General features: G+C 45.2%; 1 long non-coding RNA gene across 1 annotated transcript; it reads right to left on the bottom strand.

Annotated features, from left to right (window-relative positions):
* Nucleotides 1-27,996, bottom strand: LOC119464767 (uncharacterized). Its single transcript, XR_005194575.2, has 4 exons — nucleotides 27,973-27,996; nucleotides 6,603-6,980; nucleotides 5,975-6,148; nucleotides 1-233 (listed from the first exon to the last, which is right to left on the bottom strand). It is a non-coding gene; the product is annotated as an uncharacterized LOC119464767 (long non-coding RNA).

Genomic DNA, 27,996 nt, shown 5'->3' with positions numbered 1-27,996 from the left:
ATTTTAACACATATTGAAGCAGACTTCGCTATACTTACGGTGACATCTCCTCCGATTAAGGTCGTATTCAAATAACTTGTCCTTATCTTGTCCACAGCCGGTGTAATATAGTAGTTTGCGAACTTTTCCTGTCTTGGACTTCTTAATTTCGAGCCACTTCTCTTGACAATTTGCGCCCCATGCAAGCCAATATCTGCAGTTCCTTTTGTTTCGTTTTCGTTTTTCTACTGGTGCTGCGAACGAACATCAGAAGCAGATACATATTTACTAAAAACCATCTACATTCTGCAGGCCACACGAACTACCCAAATGAACGTTTCAGCCGAAAAGCTGTACAGACAAATAAAAAAACACACAATACAGACAGGCACAAGCGATAACTCTTTTTTGTTTTTCTGTTTCGGAACTTTTGAGAAAACAATCTGTTACAATAGAAGCCGTACTAACCCAGCTATAACTTTTCTACTTCGTGGGTTTGCGTATACAGAGTAAAAGTTCTGATGAGGTTTCATTATTGTGATATTGCGGCAAATTTTGTCCGCTACGACAAGCATTCCTGATCGTTACTATACATGTTGCGCAAAGTGCGAAAGTGGGACAACAAAATAAGGGAACGAACTACACGGACGCTGGTTTCTATTTATATCTTGTTCATGCTTAAAACGTTTATCAGTGCTCGTTAAACATTACTTCGAAACCAGCACCCATGTCATCCATTCCCTTCATCTTTTCTCCCCTGTTTGCGTTCTTTCCTATAGGCACCGGGCGGCCGTCGTAAGGCGCCACCGGCGCGCCGGCGATATGCTGGCGAACAGCGCCGCGAACGGCAGCTGTCAAAGCACTGGCATGTGAAGCAGACGACGGGACGAAGGCGCTCGGTGCTTCCAGTGATTTGGCACAGCGGGTTTTAAGGGCTGACGCACCGGAAAACGCATTTTCGTGTGTCTGCTTTTGAGAAAGGTCGTCACTTGTATGAGGCAGATCACATTCGTGGCATCAGGTACTACATAAAGCAGAAAACGAGCGCAAATTGCGATGCAAATGCACCACGCGAACTGAGCTCACCGCGGCAAGCTAAGACTTCCACGTGGAACTCCAGCAGTTATATTCCAAATGTTGTTTTGCTTTGCGCTTTAACATTACCGCGTATTTAATCATGGAAATATGCGAATGACACAAAAATTATGGACAGAAAAAAAAGGAGACATACGTCTTCCTTACTCTGTTTCTTGAGCTGCTTCGCCGATCGCACATGTGTCAGTAAGTTCCCGCTCTCTGTCCGTTGTAGTTCTTTTATCTTTGCAATGCTTCCCCATTCTTAATTGCTTATAAACTAGCCCAATCTTCAGTCACGGCCCATTTTATATAGCTTAGCGCGACGGGAGCCGTCGGTGGCGGCGAGTGTGGACACGCCACTGCGTTGGCGTTCGCCGTCGATGCACAGCACAGTCGTGTGCCGGACTCAACCAGAGTTTGGAATTGCTACTAAGGAAAATGTACATTAAAAGAAAGACTGATACACTGATAAGACGGCAAAATAACTACAAATCTGAGTGTTCGCCTTCGGTGCCCAAGCTCCGGAGCCGTTACACTGCGGAGGTGAAGACAGGCAAGTGGGACACGAAGCTCTTGCGTATGAACGGCTCTTTTATTAACGTTAGAACAACTAGACCATAGCAAATCAGCGTCGGAAATGTACAGTGCCCCGCGATTGAAGCGCTGGCAGCGCGCGGCTGCCGCCGTTTTTTTTCTTTTTTTTTTCGCGCCACAGGTGAGCGCCGTGGGACCAAATGCAGTCATAATGCGTTTACTGGCTTTCACTCTACACCACAATGCATCAGTTTGGCGCCCCCAGCGCTTACAGTCAATGCAAAAAGTGCTGGCGACCATGCGATTCGAGTATCGCGTTATTGCTGAGGTGTATGCGCTGTTGCCTACAAACCGCACATATACAGACTTTCCGCCTGAAAAACGCGATGCCGCGATGAACAACGATTGAATTTAATGGCCTAACCAGTTTCAGTCATGTTTCAGTAACTGTTGGTGCACCCAAAAACGCAACATGTTTGATCAGACTTGGTTTCAAGGCAGCGCCTGCTGCGCGCGGCCCGGCGGCCACATGCCATAGATTAGCGGCGCAGCCGCATGAAGGCGCCACCAGCCCAAATTCATCCCGCGCCCGGTGCCTATGGTACGTGGTCATAGCAACGAGCCCAGCTAACAACCAATTCGCAGTACAATACTATAAATTTCAATGGTGTTCATTGTCTTTCCCTCTTGAAGTAGTGCCCGAGGGATGGGCACATAATAAAGACGAGGAAAAACTGCTGTCAAAGCTTTCTCGGATATAGGCTTTTTTTTTCGCCTTCGCGCGCAAAAATTATTCCCTTGCTAATTAGTTCACAATCTTCTAAATATCTTAGCTATGCTGCCTTAGAGCCATTATGGGTCTCCTTTATTTTGTATTATCGATAAATGCATTGAGTAATGTTCCTAGTTATTATATTCCGTGTGGGCTGAACGGCTTTGTGTATTCTAAGCTGAGCGATCTTGGCTGCAATTGCGGACAATTTTCTGTGGCATTGAAAGGGAATGTATTGTGTCAAAGCAGGCGCGAGTAATAAGGCTCCTGAAAAACATCTAACAGTCTCATTCGGATGAATTTACGCTGGAGAACTGGAAACTTTATCCTATTTACAACATGAAAATAAGACAACATACAATATAATGTTAAATTTGAGGTACCCTTATGGCTGTTTCTTCTGTGTTCGAGCGAATGAGGAACCATCGCATGTGGAAGTTATCATCATTCAGTACATGTCCCATAAGCCGTAGCACTATCAAGTGGTGCCTGAATATTTGGAGCCGTAGTATGTGCCGAAGCTCCGGCGCTGTAGCTTTCCCTACATTGCCGCAGAGAGCTACCCGCAAATATTATTGCATTCTCCGCTCATGACTGCGGCATTATGACCAGCTGGGTCAATGGTGGAGAGACCTTTGGTCAACTCGAGGTTTTAAATCAACCCCAAAGCTTTTTGCTGCAATCCCTCTCTATCGAAGATGCGGTTTTATGGCTTCTTACGCGACAGACCATGTTTTGAAGTTTGGTTGCTTTACATAAAGCCCAAAGATGCCAACAATTAACCAATGTTAACTTCCCTCACATTACCGAGAGCTCCTATTTATCAAGTTCTACGCAATGTGGAGGCTAGTTTCAAGTGGCGACGGACGATAGTTAAACACTCAATGAATAAAAACGGAAGACCATGCGACATATTAAGCAGCGAGACCAAGCAATGCCTAGATACGTGCACTGATCCTCGTCAGAGATGACTGCCATCATTCGCTTTTTAGGTTTAGCGCGTTGGGGAGCAGGGTAACATTCTCAAAAAAAAAAAAAGAGAAGGCAGCAGTCACTCTTCGCTAGGAACAAGACTTCTTGAATTAGATATTGACAGCCTAAAAAAAGCAGCGAAAAAAATTTGAATAACAATCGAGAAGGAAAAGGACTCTTTAGAAAGGCCTCAAAATAGCCAAGAAAAAGGATCGGCATTCCTCGTGAAACAAGAACAGAACGCAGAAAGAGAGCGCTGCTGGAAGCGGCGAATCAGGAAACTATTTGCAGATTCAATGCACATGCTAGAAGGAATTTGAAGCTGAGCTTAAGTAACTGTTTTTGTAAATGCTACGAGATTAAATATAAGCGTTCAATTGTGTCTACATTCATACCTTGCTAAATGCAACTTCTTGCACTTTAGGCTCATTTTAGAGCTAAGAAATTGAATGAATAAATTACCTGTGCACCACGGTGCTCAGGGCTAGCCTTGCTGTGCAAAGAAGCACTCATTTGTTCATTTGTAAGTCGCAGATTAAAAGTGTTGGTTGTATTGTTTTGTCTGGGACCAAACAATCTTAGTATCTATCGTGGTTTTGCATGTCCCCTTTGCAGCAAACGTTTCCGGCGTAACTGAAAATGCGTGCGGTGGGACTGTTGACTGCTGCTACCTCGGTACAACGGGCCTACAACGGAGGCATCATAACACACTTCGGAGCAACGTCGTAGGAGGTGACGGTAGGAAATACATCCGCTACAGTCCAGTTATTTGTCGTCAAACACGGCACTCAAGCCATACTAGGACTGGAAGCGAATGAAGCCTTAGGCCTTTTCCAACGCACAGTGGCCACTGTAAGCACCTCAACAGACTACGAAGCAGTGACGAATTTCCAGCACCTCTTCCAGGGATTAGGCGGCTTGACCATACAGCGTGGTCCTGCAACCAACAGCGGTTCCTGTCGTTCAATTAGCGTGGCGTATTCCCCTGTCCCTGCGGGGCCCTCTTCAGGAAGAGCTGCGAAGACTGGAGCGCCCGACCACCATCGTAAAAGAGAACGACCCACGGACTGGTTAAGCCCTTTGGTTATCGTCAAGAAAAAGGGCGGCAGAATTAGAATTTGCATGGACCCACGGAAAATTAATGAGCACATAAAAAGAAAACACTTCCCGCTCCCAAGGCTCGAGTATATGGAAATTCGCCGGTGCAGCTGTATTTAGTTTCTTGGACGCAAACTCCGGCTTCCACCAGATGGCACTTGAAGACCAGACGTCTAGCAGGAAATAGCATGAAATAAGGTGGACATGGCAAAAGAATTGTTGGATTGAAAAGAGGAAACCACGTAAGTGGTGGAAGAAGGAAATTAAACAAGCTATAGAAGAGCGTAAAGAGGCATATAGGGCTCATAGAGAAGCCAAAAAGTTGGGAGTACAAGAAGAAGAGGTGCTCCTTAGATGGAATACATACCGAGAAAAGAAAAGGGTTGCAAGTGAGCTCGTGCAAAAGAAAATTAAAGGCACAAGTGTACGTTGGGTGCATAACATTCACAAAAGAGACAAAGGCGCCCCAAACAGACTCTGGAACCATATAAAAGCACTTGGAGCTCCAACTAAAACTCGCAAACGGCTATAAGGGCTGAAGATGGTAACATCTACGAAGGAGACGATGCGCTGTGGTACATCACAGACGTTATCAGGATTAACTTCGGCACGAGAAAAATCGTAGTTCAGACAACAGATCCAGCAACAGCAGAGAGGCCAGAGAGATCAAAATTTAGCATAGAAAGCTTTCATGGGAAAAAGGCAGCAGAAAATGTTCCTAGCAACACGGCAGCAGGATTCGATGAAATCCCAATACAGCTAATCAAAAACCTCTGTCCAAAAAGCAAGGCACTGCTGACTAATGCTATAGAGCAAGTGATTAGAAGAAAGAAATTCCCGTTGGAGGGCGTGAAAGCAAGATGAATCTCATCTACAAAGGCAAAGGAGATAAGGATAAGACGAGCTCGTACAGGCCAGTTACAGTAACGCTGGAGATATATAAAATGGCAATGCAAGCCATAAAATTTGAACTGTCGAAGTGGGTGGAGAAAAACTGATGTATTGGGGGAACTACAGAATGGGTTCAGGCCAGGCAGACGCTTAGAGGATAATATTTTTGTACTAACTCAGTGCATAAAGATTTGAGTAGCTCAGAAAATACCTTTATGGATAGCATTTCAAGATATTAAAGGAGGTTGTGACAACGTAGACAGGGAATTGTTGTGAGATATTTTTCAATACGAAGGCATAGATGACGATTTCGTGTCATCTGTTATTTAACATTTAACAGTCAACGATTTCGCCGCATCTGTTAACGCAATTTATGCAAACAAAGCCTTTATCGCTAGTTTGGTTTCACTGATATATCTTCAGCTTAACAGAATGATTTCGCAACACCGAAAGAGCCTCTTTACTTAACCGGCCTCGATTGCGAGTATTGCTGTTCCAATAATGTATTGAAGACAATAATATAAACAGAGCTTCACTCCTTTTTACACTTTCGAAAAATTTAGGCATATCCAGCTTTCTTGAAAAAGTAGAAATTCCTGTCTAGAAATCATTTTCCGGCTAATGTTAGACCAGTATTTTCGGCGTACTTACCGTTTTTGCAGGTTGATGTGCATTCATTTTGTGTGTCGAATCTGTTATCGCAATTCATGCAAACAAAGCCTTTCTCGCATGTTTTGGTTTCACTGCTATAGCTCCAGCTTAATAAAATGCTTTCGCAGCCTTCTACAGTTGGTTCAATTTGGCATTTTTTTATAAGTGTGGTACCTGGATAGAATGCAACGAGAGAAAGCATTTGAAATATTCTGAGGAAGACACGTTTCGGGATGCTACAACCAGCTGCTAAACCGCAATGTTTTTTTTTTCACTGTAAATCCAAGTTCGTAGCATTTCTTGAAAGAAATAGATAGAAAGGAAAAGAAATAGAAAGGAAATAGTATCGCCAATGTTATTCTCCTTTCGATAAAACTTGTGTTGAAAGGGCATGGAGTAACTGGCTTTTTCAAATCTATGCCTTGCAACAAACTCCTTTATTGAGGGAGTTATAAATCAAACCTAAATATACCTGACTGTGATTAACGACACCCTCCGTCTTTCTCTCAGTTTTCTGCAGTACTTAAGAAGAGCCTGACCACTTCTAGAAAGCTAAGTACGAATGAAATGCACTTGTAAACTACACAGCTCTACAGCTTTCATTAGATTTGAAGACAACTTTTCTCACCTTGTGCAACTGGCTTTGCACAGTGGGATTGGGTAACACAAGCAAATAAGAGAAAATGCAGCACTTGTGCATAAATCATTCCAGCAGGTGACCACGTCCGAGCTCCCTGTAAGAAATGAATTCTTGATGGTGCGCTTCGAACTTTACACTTCTCAGCTGCGACAGCGGCTCGCACCCGATGTTCGCATAAAAATGCGTGCTAGATGGGCTTTCTATGTTGTGGACTCCTTAGGAAAGTGCAGGTCAAGGAGATCGGAGATTGCAATAGTGCGAGCAACCAAAGTGCCATCAAATTGTTTTATGCACAATGTGTCAGCATGCAATGCCGGCCTGTAGTTTTCAGAACAGCTGTTTTGTAAACAAAGCGCATTGACAGAGCTTTTTTTTAAAGTTGACATGCTTTGATACAACGGTGGTAAAAAAAGCACATGCGGTTGGCGTATGTCTGGACAGCTGCGTCGCAATCTTTCTTTTTTGAAACTGTCGGCGCATGTCGTACTCCCTGCGTATTTTGTGCAGTATAACATAGCCTTGCAAGCTATCACAAGAATTCTTCAATTATTGCTTCGTACTACGCATTTATACGTTTACAACCCGGAAAAATGATATCTGGATGCTGGTTCGTAAAGCACGTGAAGTAAAACAAACAAGTTTGTAGTGCGCATTTGAGACGCAACAAGGCCGAGCACGGACACATACAGGAATAGAAGGAATGACAGATCTCTTGGTTTGTTTCTCTCTCCACATCTGTACCTCTCTGTGTCCGTTGTTTGCACTCGTACATCACGACAATAACCCAAGTCGCCTAGTTTTCATTCTGCAGTGCAGGCTCGTTTTATTGTTAAAGAAACGTGGAGGTAAAAAAATATGCAGTACATTCACACTACAATGATGAAGCCAACTGATTTTAAAAGTTTTTATTAACATGTCTTAATTTTAAATCATGAAACAGCATACAGGAAATAAGATCCAGCGCATATGTTGAAATGTACGTGAAGCGAAGTTTTAGTACAACTGCAATTCAAAAGGTTCTCGAATAACGGCGATGCGTAAAATTATGTCCACTTTCATCTTATGCGTGAAAACTCATGCAATGTTCACGTTTATCCACCTCAGAGATCCCAACTTTATTCTCTTGAAAGATTTACGTTTATGTATTGCATCGAGCTCCAAGAACTATGCCAAAATAATAACTCCAAATCATTGGGATGCACAGTTTAAGAGCTCTACAGAGGGATGTCACATAGACGAAGGCGCTTTATCGTGCTTCTCGAGGTAACAATAGTGATGGCAGATGCATACATATTACACATATCAAGCAACATTTGGGGATTCTCTACCTCTTCATCCACAGTGGCACGCTATCATAGGCTCGTCGTAATGTCGTTGCGATCGATCCTTTGTCGTCACTCTATCGTAGGGATATTGTTACCTGACGTAACAGTTCAGCGGAAACCCGCTAGGTGTAGAGAAGTAATTAAAGGGGAAGAAAATGAGTTCCTTTGTAGCACTTGCTACGTTTGGGTAGATGTCTCATTTTCCCTTTGATATTGTTACATGAAAGACGCAAATGAGAAGCTATATACAAGTGTATCTACTAAGGGAGACGCTACGCTTGGCCGAAAGGCAAGCGCCCGTGTTAGGTATAAACTCGTCGTAGTGGTGCTTCACACCACTGGTCTCTTCATATCAAATATACTGGTCGACAAAGTTACCCCCGGCGGCATAGGCGCCGTCCGGGGGCCGTATTCTGTAACCCTTCGGTTTTCGAAGAATTCGCTTTGCGAGCACTGATTCTTCGCCGCCTGGGCGACGCCATCGCCTCGTGGCGTGCACGCATGTTATGATGACATCATGCACATGTCAGTCACGCGGAAACCGAATCCGTCGTCTGGTACGAAGCGAAGTAGCGCGAGGTCTTCGGTTTGATTTGACGGCTTGGTGTGGCAAGTGTAGAGCCTGTGCGTGCCGTGTGCACTGGCGAAATCGGCGTTCTGATCAAGAAGCGTTCCTAATGCGAGCGTCTCCCTTGGTTTGTGACGTTCACATACCCAAAAAAATAAAACACCTCCGCACAGATTAGCCTCTGTCCTTCCTGCTTGTTCTCATTACGCCAGCGGACCACCAAAATTGGACGTCACCGTCAAGTCAATTCTTCGGAAGCCGAATCATTGCAGAATACGGCCCCTGAAGCAACAAATACCGGACTTGTAAGAAGTGCAGAAGGCATTGAGCTTGTGTGACACATAGACGTCACTGGACGCCAGAGTAGAGGGCAAGGTATATGACTGCCGGGAGTAATGCCGTAGGTCACTGGCGTCACCTGGCGCAGCACGCGGTAGGGTCGCGTGTATCAGGAAAGGAGCTTCTCCGAAAGTCCAACATCGATCACGGGACGGGAAGCACAGGAGCTCGACTGCACCAGACAAAAACTCTGCATCCCGGTGGGGTATTGTATAGAAAAGGAGGCCCTCAGTCGAGTACGGAAAGCTGGCGCACAGGGTCGGCAAGGGCGATGGCGTCACGTCCAGCCGCCTTTGTTGAGGAGGCAGCTGGTTGAAATGCACCGTGAAGAGGCAACGTTAGTTTGAGACCATATAATAAATAAAAAAGAGAAAACCCGACAGTGTTGTAATGATAATAATTATATGAAAAAGTGTCATAAGGAACCACAGCGTCTCTTAATCTTAACTTCAACAAGTGCGTCATTGCCACTAGGTAGCTTACCATCCTATTCCATGCCATGTCAGTGGCTCCTAATACCGCCAGACACCGAGCAAGCACGCAGTTTCCCATGCCCACCAACGTTAAGGTGCTACGAAGCTTCATTGTTCTTTCCTCATATTGGCGCAGTTTTGTGCAACACGTCGCTATTCCCATCCAGCATTTAGCTCACCTTATCGGTGTAGACAATGCCGTCTCCACCTTGTCGAAAGCCTATGATGACGGGTTCACGAGTCTATGCCATCTGCTCGGTCCTTTACCAAGCGACCTTTCACCTCTCAGCGACAAATGAAGTCTACAGCGTTACCACCAAAATTGGCCTCGGCCTGGGCCTTACCTAGCAAAGCCGTGGTGTCTTTGCTCACGCCAGCCTCATGCTCCTGATGACAGAGTTGCTCAATTATTCCTGCAGAAAATGCTTGTTTATTCGTACTTGGGGCACCTACGCAATTCAGGCAGTACCTCAAGGTCGCGCATATGACGTTTTAATGAACGATCACGCGCTCTTCTGGCTATCCTCACTGAAGGACATTCCTGGCGCTCTGGCTCCCTCGGTGATACGTGCACAAGAGTGGTGTATCCTGGTAGCATACCAGTTTGGACGTAAGCACTCCCTCATCGAGGCTCTCTCACGGTCGCCACTTTTACCTGATGTCGACAGTTTTAGCTCTTACAACATAGGGCAGTCAGCTATTACCGTAGAAGTCATCCTCTCTGAGCAGAGTAAAGAGCAGTGATTACCTGACTTTTCCAGTTCCTCGCAGATTTTGCAACTGTTCCAGCAACTAGGACGTGACATCTACAGTGACTAAGCTATCTAGCTTAGGCAATCTAGCTCATCTAGAGCCTCAACTACCTCCCTGTGGATCGGCAACGGCTATTGGCCATACCACGTCACTTTCGAGCACATTTAGGCCATTCATTCCACATTCATTCACAATATGCCAACGCTGGTGTGGTGAAAGTCTTAGGGGCCAGTAATTCAGGCCTGGAATGTAGGAGCACGTCCGTTTCTGTCTCGAATGTCGGAGCCGAAAGTCAGACGCCCAACCCACTGCCGCACCAGTACAACGGTTTTCTTCCCAGGCGTCACCTTTTGATCACGTGAAAATTGGTTTTTACGGTACACTGCTCTGCACCGGGCTACATTGTCATAACGTACATCCTGATCGATCATGTGAACTGGGGCACAGTTCGTCATTCGTCAAATTCGTCTACCGTACACTCGATTGAAGTTTTGGCAACTAAGCTCACTATTCGGCATCTGCAACCTCAACTTAAGCTGAGCAGCATACCGCAGAATGCTGAAAACCCACCCGTGCAATTACAACGGTAGGTCAGAAACGCCAGAAGCGGCGTCGTGTTAGCCCTGACTCCTAGAGTGTTTTTTTTGACTGGCTAGCCTGGCTGTGGGTTCCGCCGGTAGCTGCCTGCCTTTCGCCCAAGTTGCTCCTTAGATACAATGACCCTGAACGCGTGGCTGCGCGAATCCACCTTGCAGATTATATTGATGAACCATTCCGTCCACCTGCTGATAGGCGCCTACAGTTCTGGATTCTGTCGCGTTCTGTCGACTTTCTGGATCACCAGGGTGGCGTCTATTTCCTATGGTAGATTGAGGGAGAGGTACCAATCGTACAAGAGCATTGTATCCGGCGGCGTTGCTCGCAGGGTTGGGCCACTGCTTCACATTCGATTTCTCGTGTTTTCCCTCGGTTGTAAAAGCGTCTTTACTCCAAGCACAAAACACCGACAAGTACCTTTTAAGAATGGGGCAAGACCGCTAGTAGCGGTTTATTGTGGTATTTCATGCAGTGGTGCATTTTTTTTAACACGAAAGTGTTTTATGCCGGGGTCCACCAAGACTTCACTGACGTATTTCCGTCACGGAAATACGTCATAGAACATAATACAAAGAAAGAAACCAGAAGAAAAAGTTCCACAAACATGCAAAATTTGGGAATCGAACCCACGACCTCTCGGTCCGCGACGATAGATCGCCGAGCGTTTAACCCATTGCGCCACAAACGCATTTGCAGAGAGCTACACAGACGCGCCTTATATATCTAACACTCCTCCGTGTACCCGCGCTCTTGCTCGGGGCGGTGCCGCCGCCTACGAGCAGAAAAGAGAAGTACTGCATTATGACACTAACGCGCACCGACAGTGAACGCTTCGGTGGTCTCAGCACTATAGTGCCTAGAATATACTTACTAGTGTGCCGACCGCGGGCTTTCCGGTGGCACGGAGAATGATGCCTTCCGCTGGCGGCCACCAGACGGCGATAGCCATACTATAGTGCCTAGACTATACTTACTAGTGTGCCGACCGCGGGCTTTCCGGTGGCACGGAGAATGATGCCTTCCGCTGGCGGCCACCAGACGGCGATAGCCATACGGACCGTGCTATGCCGAGCGGCGTCTCTAGCCAACGCGCGCGTGTGCGACAGACGCCAATGGGCTGTCGCAGCCCGTTTCGCTCTGCGCAACGTTGGTTGAGGTGCAAAGTGTAATCGAAAGAATATGATTTCGTTGCACTTACAAACGATCGTACGCACAGTTATCATTATAACGCTACACGATACCGGGTGTTTCTACGAAAAGTACCAATAAATAAATACGTGGTTTCCGAAGAAGTGTAACTTTTTTCCACAGTAAACTATTATATGCGAGACATGTCCACAAATGCTAAATTCACACCAAGTTGTATCTAATTACCATAAATGACGGTAATTAAACAGGGCACATTTTCATGGGCGAAACACCGTCGACTAATTTTGAACGAGCGCTCAATGTAGCAATTATTAAAGTGTTTCTCACAAGCGACAGCTGCCAGAGTTACCCTTCGATCTGCCCTCTTATATTCTTCTCCCACTCGGCAAAACGTTCTGGGTCAGCAGGCGCGCTGAATAATGAGACTTGCTCGTTGTTTGAGCGGTATCCAGTTGTACAATATGGGACAAAACAGGTGCTGTCTTTACGCCTCGTTTTCTGCGACGACATCTCGGTTCCGTCCATGAACAGACACAAGTGCGAACCACTCGCACAGAAAAGAAACCCAGCAATGACATGCGGAGGCACGACATGCTACTTGCTCGAAAGCTACAACGCGCCGCAACCAACCCAGAGTAATCTAGTAACGGTGGCCGCAACCACGGAGCAAGAAACCTTCCTCCGTGGCCGCAACTGACTGCGCTTACGAACGCGCATCCGAAGTGCATCCGAAGCGCAAGCGACGCGTGATGCGCCGCTCGGTTAGCACGGTCCCAAACAATGTCGCCGTCTGGTGGCCTCCGGCGGAAGGCATCACCGGCGGTGCCAGCGTCTCCAATTGGAAACGCCCGGCGGTCGGCACACTAGTAAGTATATTCTAGGCACTATATCAGCACTACGACGCCTCGATGCCAGCATTCGAAGGGACGCTGGCATCAAGAAGCACTACCAACGCCACCTAGGTGGCGTTCACCGTACTCAGCACAGCGGAGCGTGGCCTCCGCAATTAGCTCTGAAAATGTTTCTGAAGTTGATCGCGGAGGCTGCAATTACGACGCGCTGTACGCGCTGATTTGACTCGGTGACGATTCAGTTACGTGCTTTGTCTTGCGCGTTGTATTAGTGTGTCAGTTACGTGCTTCGTCTTTTTTATTCTGACACACTTCCTCGTACAGCAAGGTTCTTCTGCATCGCTTGCTTCACTACGTCATCCTTTATCAAGCAGAAAGGCACGGCTATATCTCCCCTTGAAGTTGTATCGATGCTTTTAATGCCAAAGAGCTGTTTATTCGTGTATATATAAAAGGTGAAAAATTGCTGAAATTGCAAACACGGACGAAACAGCGCCGGCATAAATTTGCTTGTCATATGCAATGGATTCTTGGAAGAGCAACATAATTTTATTTAAGCTCCTGAAGTTGTCCGTGGGGTTCGAAGCACTGCAACCGGAGCCCTACGTCGGGAGCACTACCATTACCCATCTTGTACTAAGGAGTACCGGGAGATGTCTTGTTATGTCCGTGACTTATTAAATTATGGGACCTTTATCACCATGTTTTCACTCGTCCTGATGTTTGAAAGCATTAGTCGAAGAGTTTTTATGTGGTGGGTGCAGAATTTGATATTGCGGAGCTTGGGGGAGTGTGCCTTCATCCTCTGACAGCAACTCCACTGGATCCGTTTTCATTGTTTGACTGGTTTTTTCGTAGGCGATTCTTCACAGCTAGAAAGATAGAATAATAACATTAATCATGGTTGAACAGCTAAATGCTCCAAGAAAAGTAAGAGTGCCAAGTGAGAATACGGCATACGTATTCTCACGTAATAGCAGATACGTTTTGCATTGTTTTCGCATGTTCGTAACCAACAAGATTGCCTCGGTCGTCCCTATCCAATTACGATGCTGTATATCTTGTGCTTCTCTTCAGCTAGCAAAAAAAAAAAAAAAACACACAAGCCCATTGCGGCAATATTTCTTTACCTGTATATTCATTCATATTCTTAATTTCAAAAAAGGGTCTGTATGGATTTCTTATTTGTCTTTAATAAAAAAAGTTGTCGCAGTTTCACCTGAACGGCGTAGCATCAATTGCGATAGCAAATTTGTAGAGAGCTATACGGAGTAATGATAGTAGCTTTATCAGCAGTATAAACTTGGACATGCTGCAGCACCGGCAACACGCAGAACTGTTGTCGACGCCGTCGGCGTTTTGCCCGCGTTCCCACAAAATGCGTGCGGCGTTGGTGACTGTTGCCGGAGCCTCTGATATAAGTAGGCACTTGGTGCCGCAGCTAAACGTCGCCCCCCTTCCCTCCCCCTCCCCCCCCCCCTACGGCCTTTCGCACGTCGGAAGAAGGCGCGTTTGCTCTACATATATGGTGATTGTAAAGGAGGAAAGAGACGCCTACTTCTGCAGCCCTTAAGGAAGCACGGCGCAGAACGCGCGTTTGTTCTCCGCCGTGGGTTCACTCCCCGTGAAAGCGCGCGTCCCTCGCGCACTTTCATTCGCACATACAGCGTTCGGCGGCGCGCGCCGACGATTTCGTCTCCATTGACGTCATACGGAACCTCACGGCGACGGCGATGGCAACGACGACGGCGACGGCAGAAATCTGCTTTGGAGTGTCCATATAATTGATATCGCAATAAAAGAAAAGTGTACTCGGCTGAGATTCACTGGAGCTAAGAGTATTGTGTGCCGGCACAACTGTCAGTAGGCGGAGTCCGCATTTTGATATATTCTGCGTTGAACATAATAAAATGTTTTTCCACGTAACACACAGTGATTGCGTGTTTAGTACTTTTGAGATGCTTTTTCTGTGCCACTATACTCCTTAATTGATTCAGTGTTCGTTAGATATTTTTAATAGAATTTTTTAGAATTTTTAGGTTTGTTACCGGCTGTAGTTAACAAGTTTGGCAGGACGTAACCGTACGCATTATTCCTCAAGGTACCTTTTTAAAGATTTGTTGCGGTCATTATGGAATTTTGATCACTTCAGCTTTTATGCGACATACCGGGTCTTTGTAACTGGTCCGATTTGCTTTGACAATCACTCGCCAGTCTCTGCCATGAACATGACGACATGATGAGAACTGCATGACGACGTTTTAACCACGACCATGGAATCACGGCAGTAGGATTGTGATTTTGATATGATCACTATGCACGGTTTAACGACGACAACGTGAAGAGGATGTCATGATGACTATAGCAGAACGATAAGTTCAGGATGACAATGACGTGACGGCGGGGGCGTCACGACGACGGTTTGACGAGAATCTGTTGAAGAAGTTTGAATGACGAAGATTGGATGACAAAGCTTGAATGACGATGATGAAACTAGGGGGACCGCATCGCGACAGCGGTATCACAACGAATGCATGATTTCGACTGTATGACAAGTACGCAATGACTACGATGACATGACAATGGTGGCATATTCATGATCCACATCATCGCTACATTATATTGACGAAGGAAGAACGTTGATAAAATTTAGACGGCGGTATAAAAAGCAGCGGCATGACGACGCCAAAATGATGACAACTAGATGACAAAACTAGAATGACGGCGATGGAAAGGCCCCCATAGCATCACCACAAGAGGTGAACGCCAATGCATGACAAAGCCGCAGTGAAGATGGCGTGACAACAGCCGTTTAATCACAAGTGAATGACAAGAGCGTGGTTAGAATCAAATGAAAAAAAAAGAATGAGGTCGATGAAACGATGACAATGGCATCACGTTGGCAGATGACAACAAATACATAACTAAGACTGTAGAACAACTTGTGAATGGCGGCATAATGGGGATTTGAAACATTACAGCCTCACTACGTTGGAATGACAAAAAGTCGGAGTTTCGTCCGAAAGGCGATGTATCGATTGCAAAAGCAAATTAGTGGACAGCTATACAAAGTAAGGATAGTAGTGTTATCGGTCGTGTAAACTTTTAAACATAGGCACAATAACTGAACTAAAAGCACAAGCAAACATGAACGCCTCTCTCTCGATTACGCACAAGCTCGCTGTCAAAACGCTGGAGTGAGTCAGAGAGTGTGCGCCGGCGTTCGGGAGGCTGGACTCTGCCCCCGCCGCAAATGGTTTTCAAGATATAGCCCCGTGGATGGGCGCTCGCGGTCCAGGATGCGCCCCCCCCCCCCCCTCAGCATGGAGCCTTCTGGCCCGGCGGGAGTGCACAGCCGCTATAAAGCATGGCCCCTCCACCTTTTCACCCTCACCCCGAAGCTTTCCGGCCACGTGGGAGGGCGAGGCCGCTGTAAAGCATAGCCCCATCCACCTTCTTACCATTCCTCCGGAGCGTAGTGCGAGACTGGAAGACTGCGCGCTTCCTTCCCGGTTCCCGCCCTTGCGTGCACAAGCCGCGATTGCCGGCTCACCGTCGCATGCTTTCACTCGCACAAACAGCGTACGGCGTGTGGCGACTATGTTATCGCCCATTGACTTTATACAGAACCGCACCACGACGACGACGGCGACGGCAGAATTGTGCCTGGAGTGGCCATATAACTGATATCGCAACAAAAAGCAATGGTGTCAATGGAACGACGACGGCGCTCAAACGACGATGGCGTGACGACTGTTAGCTCATGTTCCTGAAATGATGACGATGGTATGGCGAAATCATGACGACGACGGCGTGATGAGAACGGTATGACGACGATGGCGTGCCAACAACGGCACGAGGAAAGTCACATGACGAAGTGAGAATGAGGACAATGGGATGACCACGACGGCATCACGACTGGGACCACATACGTAGTTGTGCCACATAGTCGAGAAGAGGCGTCATTGGGCCGGTGTGAAAACCTTAAGGAGATAGATAGGTAGATAGACTGACTCAATGTGCGTGAAGTAGAGAATATTCATCGTAATAAAAACCGACACAAGAATCAGCTTGGGTTACTAGTTATGTGCAGGCTGGTGTCTTACCGAGCAGGCATCATAGACCAGTGGGTATATGCGCACGAATTGTGCGGCTGGCTGCTGTGCGCCCTAGTCGGCAACTTGGGTCACTGGATATAGTCCGGCGGGTGTGTGGTCACAAGAAAACACAAACCGCAGCGGTGGTGAAATAGTAGGAGTGTCCGCCTCGTATGTGGAAGGTACTGGGTTCGAATCCTTGTGCCACCGGAATACAACCAGTATACTTATAATGGCTAGAGATGTACGACGACCTGGCGCTTGTCTGTTTGTATGGATTCTTATGTTGAAAGGGAACTCTATACAGATTTTGCTTGGTTCTCTGGCAGTATCTTTTCCCCACCACTCGTTTGGTGGAATAGTCGACCTTCCTTCGCTGCTGTGGGAGGCAGACGAGTGCCGCCGCCTATTACCTGCCGGTAGAATAAATATAAGCGTGGTCCCAGCCTAGTGCTCAACAACTACGGGAGTTCTAGATACTTGGAAGGACATCCATCTGTTCGGAAGTTGGCGACATACGACTGCGAGTGCGGCCAGTCGCGTGGCCATTTTGTGTATTCGCGGCTTCTTTCATAAAACGCTTGGAAAAAAACTTTTATGTAGCACGTATTGAGCAACACAAAGTTGTATGTGGAGTTTTTTATGTTGATATACAATTTTCTCATTGACACCTTTCATCTAATTATGTGAGTAATGAATAATAATAAGGATTAATTAGGTAATTTAGGATAATTAGGCGGTATGAGAAAATAATCTGAGTATCGCCAAGCGATAAAAAACAAACATTACCTTGGTTCTGACTAGCTCCATGGCATTTCCATATTTTTAAACCTTGGGGCATGATAGTTGGGACACCCTGTATATATATATATATATATATATATATATGTATGTATAAACAGCATGTGTATAAGATAGTTGGTTTGAAACCCAGTTCACTCAGCCCAGAAGTCGGATGCTTAAATAACTAGGCCCCGAAAAAATGACAAAAAGGGCAGATAAAACCCTTTTACGAATTTCGCTCATGCATGCCTGTGCTTCGAGATGCTTAGCGTATTAGACCCACCTATGCCACATAGCAACAACTTCCTTATAAAAAATGCACGGGCAACTTCTAACGGAAAATGAAGGTGTAATTTACGGCAGGCACCCATTACTAAAATTCGCGGCTCGTTTCTCATCGTACTGTGGCACGGTGGCGCCTTTCTACAAGGTGAAGCACGTCGTGTGTTCGCATATAGTCCATAGCTGAAGAAATATAGTCCATTGCTGAAGTTCATTGCTGAAGAAATGTTCCGCTGCAAGGTTCACCATGGTGGCTGAGGGGCTCGTTGATAACTGCAGTTGGCCATGCGCGAATTGTCTTATTGCGTAGGCTGTCGCTTACAAAGATATCAACCAAAAATACATTCTGACGTTTTTCCTTTCTTTTTTTGTAAAGTCGACTAAATGGCGCAGTGGTGAAGACATTCCGCAAGAAAATGCAGGCCCTTTACATAAATATAGCGCTAGGCTGACATAAAATGTATTATTCATAACCCATCACAGTTTCCGTTGTCCGGTTGCTTATTTTGCAATCTAAGATCAGTAAGCGCCTTTTCAGAGACAACGTTTGCTCCGTAACATGTAAAAAGGAGGCCCTACTCTTCCGTCGCTGAATAACACACACACACACACACACACACACACACACTTATATATATATATAAATATATATATATATATATATATATATATACATATCAGCAGGTAAATGCACCGGCAGGTGCACAAGACAATACAGCTCGAAGTTTCCGAACAGAGGCTCAGTCAGGCTTTTTTCCTTTTAAATAAGAAACCGAAGTCTAGTATACACGGAGACTGCACTTCCCGACATGTTCAGCCTTTTGCTTTGCCGCTTCGATACAGTGGTGTTATGCTTGCTGTCATTCTCCAGAAGGCATAACATACAGTACAACAACGCTTATACCACTTTTGCACTTACTTCATCAGAGGAACGACGAAATTCGCATGCAACATAAGGATTGCTACGTGCTGTTTGAAGTGATATTTCAATACAGGAAAGGAAATCCGTCATCAAAATATTTTGTATAACTAGTAGTATGTGTTATTTGAAGTGATATTTCAATACAGGGTAGGAAATGCATCTTGAAAATATTTTATATAGCTACTGCGAGCGGTAGTTACAAAAAGAAAAAAAAATATACTGTGGATTGGTGTCTCTGCTGTAATGCACCTCTCAACGCACCATATCACTGAACATGTCTCTTTCTTTAGCTCTGTTTCCCTTCAGTGATACATTAACCTGCCTCTGCTTGCACGTTAAACACATTATATTTTGTTCCTAATGTTCAACTCGGGGTAACTGTGTTGAAACGTTTTCATTTGAACACACGGACTAACATCTCGCTTTCAGCATTTATTGAAACAGACGTAGCTGTACTTACCATTGCATTTCTTCCTATAAAAGTCGTATTTAAATAACTTCTCCTTATCTGGTCCACAGCCGGTGTAGAATAGTAGTCGGCGCATTATTCCGGCCTTGTTCTTCTTAAACTCAAACCACATATCCTGACACGATGCACCCCATGTAAGCCAATATCTGCAGTTCTTCTTATTTCGTGTTCGTTTTTGTACTTGTACTGCGAGAGAAAACCGAAATCACATTCATATTTACGAAACACCCCCCGCATTCGGCAGGCAACACCAAGTATCCAAATGAATATTTTAGTGCAAAGAGCTAGACGGACACAAACACAAAACCGACAGGCGCTAGTGCAGACCCTTTAGGATCTATATTTATGTAAACGGTCTGCAGTTGCGAATACACAACTTGTTGTTGTGAATTCTGTTTGGAATTTTCGTGAAAATATCACCTGTTTGAATTCAAGCCACACTAACCTAACTTTAAATTTACCTACTAGGTGGCACTGTTTCTACAGAGCATTAAGTTTCGCTGAAGTTTCATGGTTTCATTATTGTGTTATTGCGGCAAACTTACGTCAGCTACGACAAATATTTCTGGTAGTTGCTATACATAATGCGCAAAAGCCGCGATAGGGGGCCAAGAGAATGAGGGAGCGAACTACATGGACGCTGGCTTCCAGCTATATCTTTCTGCCTACAACTTTTGCCATAGCTCGGTTAACATTACTTGGAGATCAGGGCCCCTGTAATCTATTCCCTTTACATTGTTTCTCGTGTTCGCTCTGTTTGCTACAGTACCTCCTCTCAGCAGACGCCCTGGATAACAACCAATTGGTAATACATTGCTATAGATTTCCACTAGGCTCGTAATCTTTACTTCTTGCACTAGCGCATGAACAATTAGCACACAGTAAAAACGAAAAAAAGAAACTGCATGAATATTTTTTTTCGATGAGTTGCGGTCCAAGTTTTCTCGGGTATTAACTTTTTTTCTGCTCACACACGTTATCCAGTCCGTCGCTTATTAGCTCACAATCCCCTGAATTTCTTAGCTATGCTGCCTTCCAGCCTTTATGGGTTTCCTTCGTTTTGCACGATCGATAAATGCGCTGAGTCATGTTTTGATTTCATATGTATCGTTTGGGCTGAGTGGCTTTGTGTATTTTATGGTAAGGAATTTACACTGGTCTTTCGCACAACATTCTGCGGAAACGAAAGGGAAATTATTAAGTTATAAAAGACAGCATTTTGGTAAAAAAATAAATGGAAGAACAATGCATTTTTACAGCGAGATTGATGGCGCGTATCTCCAAACGTGTCATTCTGGAAATTCATTCCAAGTAGATACGCCTGAAAAGCTCACCGGCTACAATTCGTAAATTGCAATATGTGTGGCAATGTAATTAACTAAGAAGTTCATTATTAAATTTCTCCTAATTAGTTGAATATGTGTTTCAATTTCTCATGCTACTAATGCCCGCCTCATCGAATAATCCAGCTCAATGATAAGAATGATGCTACCTGCCACAGGCGATTTCTAAAAACTTCGTAAAGCTTAAAAATGAACACCCCGTATGACATGCATTCATCTTCTTTTAGAATCAAATCCTATTCCATTTCCACCTATTCGCATGCTCTGAACACAACGTACTAAAAGTGTTTGAATGGTGTAGACATGTCCACACTTCGTACCTTGGTATTAAGGAGAATGGTAATCTGAGGAAGTTGGGACTGCTTTGTAAATGATAGCAGCCGAATAAAGAAGGACGGTGAAAGCCGTAAGAACAATACAAGGAGGGCTATTTCATTGAACTCGTCATTTTATTTTTATCAGTGCACCATTTTAAACTGATATTCCTCGCCGACGTGTGGGTGCCGCACACATGAAGGGACAGCGCAAGAAAAAGAAACCGCAAATGGAATGTTCCGAGCATGCATGTTCTGACAAAACTATACAAAGCCACTGACCGCTCCCTAAGCATCTCAAAGGTGAGACTGGCTGGTTTCAGTGCTAGGTAGATGAATAAATTTAATTCCGCAGAAGCGCTACAGTAATTTCTCGGAATGCTGGCTTTCTACGACAGATTCCTGAGAAACAGGGCAACAATTGCCAGCTGTCTTTACCTCTAGAAGGACGCCACGTGGAGATGGCAAATTCAGCATCAAGTAGCTTTTGACGAGCTTAAGAGATTACTTCTCAGTCAGTACGTACTGGCACACTACGACGAATGAAAGGAGCTTCTTGTCTCTTGCGACGCTTCACCATACGACATAGGAGCTGTTCTGTCTCAACGTGATGACTTGAATAGAGAGGCACCGATCGCTTTTGCATCGAGGACACTAGAGCCGGCGGAGCGAAACAACGCACAGTTGGACAGAGAAGGTCTTGCTGTAGTGTTTGCAGCTAAGTTCCACAAATATATTGCGGGACGAAAGGTGAGTTTTGTCACTGACCAGCAACCACTGCTCGGCCTACTGGTACCGGAGAAACCAACAGCTCAAGTCCTCTCACCACGAATGGCCAGATGGTGCATCAAGTTATCTGCGTGTGACTACACCATTTTCTAGAGGAATGGCAAGGACCATCGAAACGCAGATGCGCTGAGCCGATTGCGATTATCTGAACGCACCGACACGCCATGGCCACCAGGCGATGTACTATTGTTTGAAGCGTTGTTATGACCTCCGTTAACAGCTACAGAAATAGCACATCAGACTCAGCAATACAAGATCCAGCAAAAGCTGTACAAGTCAGTACAAGATGGCACAGTGGAGAAACTCACTGGAGTTGAGTTCACTCCTTACCGACGAAGAGCGACTGCACTGGCAACTCGTCGTGAGTGCCTCACGATTGGATCACGGGTGATTAAACCAAGCTCAGCACGGTCTCACGTTTTGGAACTTCTACATGCTGGTCACCGAGGTATAGTAGCCATGACGAAGTGCGCAAGAAGTTACGTATGGTGGCCCGGAATCGACAAGGTGATCGAAGAAACGATGCGACAGTGCCCTGAATGCCAGTCAACGCAGAAGAGTCCACCCCAAGTTCCTATTCCCACCTGGGACCGTCCACAGACACCGCGGAATACAGTGCAAATTGATTTCGCGGGGCCACTACACGAGCACAGCTACTTAGTTGTTGTGGACGCGCGCACAAAGTGGATGGAAGCCCGTCACGTGAGGCAACCAACATCCGCAGTTGTCATCGATGTACTCTGAAGTCTCTTCGCTACGTTCGGCATACACCGAAAAGTCGTCTTCGACAACGGAAGAGCCTTTCGTTCTAGCGAGACTAAGCAATTCTATGCGTCAAATGGCATACAGGCCACCACATCACCAGCGTATCACTCTGCCACAAAAGGCCAGGCAGAACTCTATGTGGCAGAATTGAAGAGAGCACTCGTGATGGATACAAAGTGGTCCATACAGTGTCGACTTGCGAGGTTCCTGTATCGGCAACATACCACGGTTCACACGAATTCAGGAATGCCACCTGCGAGAGCGAAGTTTGGATGAGAACTTTTGTGTCATCTCAACCTACTCAAGCCGGAGACGGAGACACAGATCCCTGAGCGCCAGGAGACACTCAGGCAATCACGACGCATCTCAGCAGGGGAGAAAGTGCTTATCCGATTGTTTTTAAAGAAGCCAGACTGGACTAAACTGTAAATACAGCGCCGCGTCGGACCACGATGCTGGCTTATAAAAACGTCCTCGGAATGGTTCGGTGTCACCTCAATCACATAAAAAAACGAGTCAGACCAGGCAAGCAACTCAAGCGCCAACAGACTAGAGCACAGCAGATGAATTCTCGGACACATTGCCAGGAGAAACAAGTTCTGCTGTTCCGCTGGTACCAGACTCACTCGAGACGCAAAGGAACAGTTCCTCTCAAACATCGACCTCGACGTCACAAGCAGGAACCCCCTGGAAATTGCGAGCACCAGAGGCTAGGCGGCCTCCAGACCGCTAGGGAGACTTCGTCTAAGGGAGGAAGAATTGATACGTCTCCAGGAGACGACAACGATTAAGTGCTCGTGCGAAGACACTGGCGCTCTGGCACGAACGCTTCGCCAGTGTTTACTCCTACGCCTGGGGCGCCTAGTGTAAAATAATTCCAAACTGTTTTGACTCGAATTTCTGCAGTCAGCCTCCACGATTGGTCAAAACATTTTCGGGCCACTCCCAACTTCGCCTGTCTGTCACGCAACGTCACGAAAACCGCGATAGCTCATGATCTAATATAACGTGTACACACTGATTATGGATGATTAAACTGCACAAATGGAAAATAATCATTCCTGATTCGACGCCTTTTCACCATTAGCCCTCTGCTATTGGTCCAGTGTTTTCTGGCTACGCCCACTTCGCCTGTCTGTCACGCGACCTCAGAAAATCGCGAAAGCACACCACGTCAATGTAACGTGTACACGAAAAAAATGCATTATTATGTCGAACAAAACTGAAAATTTAGCTGAATTGCCACAGATGGCCCCGCTCCGAAAGGAATAGAAGATGGCTGCCCGCCAATCGCTCAGGCCCTCGCTACTCGCACCTGCCGGTGAGCATGTATTTATTTCCACATGGTAAACCTTTGTTTTCTTGCGTGGCAGGTAAAACGTTATCGAGCCCTTTCGGCATGCATACGACATCGTTCTGCCAACTCTTCCTTGCTGAGGATCCTATTTTAGCGGCATTCTTATCCTTCCGTTCCACGCCGCCGCGATTTTCGACGAGGCTTCGCAAGATAAGTAAGGTGAAGCGGAACAATCGGAGAAGCCGGCACCACCCTCTTATGCGGTTATCTATCTTCACTGTGCTGACTCGGCCCCATCGAAACCCTCTCCACTAGAGCGCGCTCCTCGACCTCTTGCCAGCCAATTAGACAAGAAAATTCGCTGAGTGTAGACAATGTTATTGGTTTTGAAATCTAAAAAAGATGACCTCCTATAAACGAGGAAAGTGTTTGATTTGGTTGTTTAGACAACGCTGCGGGTCACCACCCGATGCTTGCGTTGGTGGTTACGTAAATTTGACGTCAGGAGTTTGGAACCAAAACAGTTTGGAATCATTGCATTGTCAGATATAAGCGGCTAAAATGCATTTTTAACTTCAGGCGAAGCATCACCGCCGCAAATTAGAAACAGCTGAATAAACATCTAATGATTCGTATCCGTACAACTTACCCACTTTAACAATAAAAAATTTTATCGCAAGGCAAAAAAAAAAGCACGGGCAACATGCCATAGTTGCTGCGCTTGTAATGTTAACCAGTTACTGCAAACTGTTCCGCTTTCTGACGGGCGGTGTTTGCTCATTTAGGACGTTACAAAAAAAAACAATTCTTGTGCGCTTTACTTGGGTTCTACTCTAACCGTTACTAGAATGAACTAAAGACAAACAACCACTGCTTATCACTGTAGAAAAGTGAGCCCTCAGCCGCGTTAACAGGGCATGATTGTCATCGAAGTGAGCTACTGTACTCGTATTCTCAATCACGTTTGCAGCAGAACCCCATCTACGCAGCATTCGCTACATTAAGTAGACCAGGCTAGCATCATCAAAGTTGCAGTGTGTGTATTCCACTAAGAAGGCCGAAAACGATTCTAAACGTAAGCAGAGCCACGATGATTTGTACGACGCCGTAACTTGCACTACCAAATTTGAAGTTTTTATTAGTGGCTTGCCTAGCTGTATTATTAAAGCAAGATCCAGAACAATCGTTAAGAGAGAACTGGCTTGAGTGATAAAGCAAACGGTACGACAACGGTCACTCGCCCGTGTTCGCGAACGAAAACTGAGGGCGACTTGAAGAGCAGTCAACAAAACATACTATACTAAGAGGTGCACCTCTTTACTTTTTTTAGTCAAAGGTTTTGTCAATGTGTGGATTGGAGTTTCGACTTTGACTTCATCGTAACTTTGAAGTGCAGCAACACGAACTGATTTGCAGCATTCACATAGTGGATTGGTAGCGAAGCGTAATTGCAGCATTTCTATGTTTAGGAAAGGCCCGCGTTGTCATAGTATCGCGTCCGGGGGCCCCTGATGGAATGTTTTTTTTTATTCCTTGGAAAGCTCGCATCAACGCTATGGAAACACACGCGGCTGTTCTTGCAGCAGAGATGAACACGCCGATCTTCGTGGGCTGCGCTGCAAGAGGCAGGCTGCACCACAGCACACACAAAAGAAACGATGTTGCGAGGGAAACATGTATTTTATTTATCAATTGAGCGTGCTTATGCCCGACGTATCTTAAGAGGAAGGTTTAGCTCCGGCCACACACCTACGCCACCCTTTCAAATACTCGTAAAAGGCAGAAACGCTTTTCTGAGATAACCACTTGGCCGAATTTAATGAGACTGATAGCAATTGAGAGAGAAATGTAATTTCTAGTGAAGGTTGGAAGCTAAATTTCTATTTAAGGCCTGATTGTTCTGAAATAAATTTTTAAAACTTGGGGCCTGAAAAAAAAAATAGACGGACGAAGTTAACAAATTCGTAGCTCTGCACGAAGAAGAAATAGTGCAGTTCTGTAAACTGCTTTTGTTAGAACTTCGAAAGCGGAGAAACTTGATGAAATATCAATTGATATCTTACGTGAATGGGTTAAATTGTTTACAAGGGTGTAGAAAAGTTCTACTAATATATTAGTGGATTATTTTAGAGCCGTTTATAACTCGCCGTGGATTGCTTAGTGGCTATGGTATTGGGCTGCCAAGCACGGATTCCGGCCACGGCGGCCGCATTGCAGATGGGGGTGAAATGCGAAAACTCGTTCGTACTTACATTTAGGTGCACGGTAAAGAACCCAGGTGGTCCAAATTTCTCCGGAGCCCCCCACTACGGTGCGCCTAATCATATATAGTGGTTTTCGCACGTAAAACCTCATTACAAAGAAAAGAGTCATGTATATTACATCAATTTCGTCCGGTTAAGATGTACTATTAAATGCAACCAACAGAATTGCGATATCCTTAGGTATTCTTGAGTTACAGAGCTGTCAAGTTGATAGTTCAGTTTCCTGAAAGTTTGCTATTATCAGAAATTTTTAATAAAGAATTGACGGCCTAAATGGAGAACTCGCTACCAACAGTCACTAAATTTTACATTTTTCTTTTAAATTCAACTAACCTAATAAAAGTGAGCGTAATGGTTGCCGATTAAATTGATTTCTCCTTTCACACATATTTAGATTAGAGCCCCCGTGCTAAAGCTGCCTCTTAGCACGAAACAATGCAAAAAAAAAAACAGAGAAACGTCGGACGTGCATTCATAAAAGCACTGCCAGATCCATCTAACGTACCTCAAAAAATTTTGCAGGGAGATGCCCGACGCAGCTTTAGCAGCACAGCAAAAAAAAAAAAAAAAAAGAAAGAAAGTGCAGCCGTCCGAAAAAGCACTAACTCGTCATGGGTGCACACCATATTGTTGAAGCTTTTCGTAATTTTGCGTACATGTTATGAAATTAGTTTAGGGGTGGCGCAAAGAAATCGTCTAAGTCTGGCATTAAACCATTTACACGAGTATTATTCAAAGGTGAGCTTACTTGGGAAGGTCTACATTACTTAACTTGCGCCTTCGCGAGTACTTTTGCGCCGCGAACGTATTCAACAACACATAACCCCAAATTGACTCCTTTCTACACTTCCCCAAAAAATTACGCATATCAACGTTCTTAAAAAATGTTATTTTTCTCTAGCAATCTTTTTCAAGCTAAAGTTAGACTTGTATATCGAGCGTACTTACCGTTAGCGCACATTGTTGTGCATTCATTTTGATTGTCGAATCTGTTAGCGCAGTCCGAGCAAACAAAGCCTTTTTCGCATGTCTTGGTCTCACTGCTAAAGCTCCAGCTTAATAGAATGGTTTCGCAGCCTTCTACTGTGGGTTCCTTTAGGCACTTTGTGTTTACCATTGGGTTACCTAGGTAGAGTGAAATGGTTAGAAGCATTCGAAATATGCTTAGAAAGAAAAGTTTCAGGATGCTATAACAAGCTTCTGGCTAAACCACGGCCAACGTTCTCAGCAGTAAATTCACGTGCGAATCATTTATTCACGAGAAATGGGTGTGACTTAACACCACATGCTCGTAACGCCAATGTTTTTCTCCCTTAGATGAAACTTGTCTTGAAGGGACATGGAACAATAGTCTTTCTTTAAATTTATGGCTTCTACCAAACTCCTGTATATAGAGGGAGATATAAATAAATCTTAAAGATACCCGACTGTGATTACCGTCATATTACGTACTTCTCTCACTGCTCTGTAGTACTTAAGAAGAGCGTGACCACTTCTAGAAAGCTAAATATAGTACGAATGAAATGCACTTGCTATCTAGAAAGGTCTGCACCTCTCCTAAGGTTTGAAGACGACTGTTCTTACGTTTTCCAATGGTGCTTGCACAGTGGGATTGGCTGACACAAGCAAATAAAAGGAAATACAGTACTTGTGCGTGAGCCATTCCAGCAGGTGACCATGTCCGAACACCCCTTAACAGAAGAAATTCTTCACGGTACGCTTCGAACTTTACTCTTTTCAGCCGCGACAGTTTAGAGGCAACCGTGCTGACATCCGATGTTCGCATAAAAATGCGTGCTCGATACGGTTGCTATATTGCGGATTCCTTAGAAAAGCGCAGGTAAAGGAAATATGAGGTTACAATTGTGCGAGCATGCTAAGTATCACCAGCTTATTTTAAGCACGATGAGTCAGGATATATTGTCGGCCTGTAGGTTTCGGAACAGATGCTTTGTAAACAAAGCGCATTGCCCATGACCGTTTTAAGTTGACCTGCTTTGAT

The sequence above is a fragment of the Dermacentor silvarum genome, chromosome 9, assembly GCF_013339745.2.
Source record: "Dermacentor silvarum isolate Dsil-2018 chromosome 9, BIME_Dsil_1.4, whole genome shotgun sequence".
Lineage (NCBI taxonomy): Eukaryota > Metazoa > Arthropoda > Arachnida > Ixodida > Ixodidae > Dermacentor > Dermacentor silvarum.
Note: the sequence above shows the minus strand (reverse complement) of the source record. Positions and strands in the feature narration are given on the sequence as shown.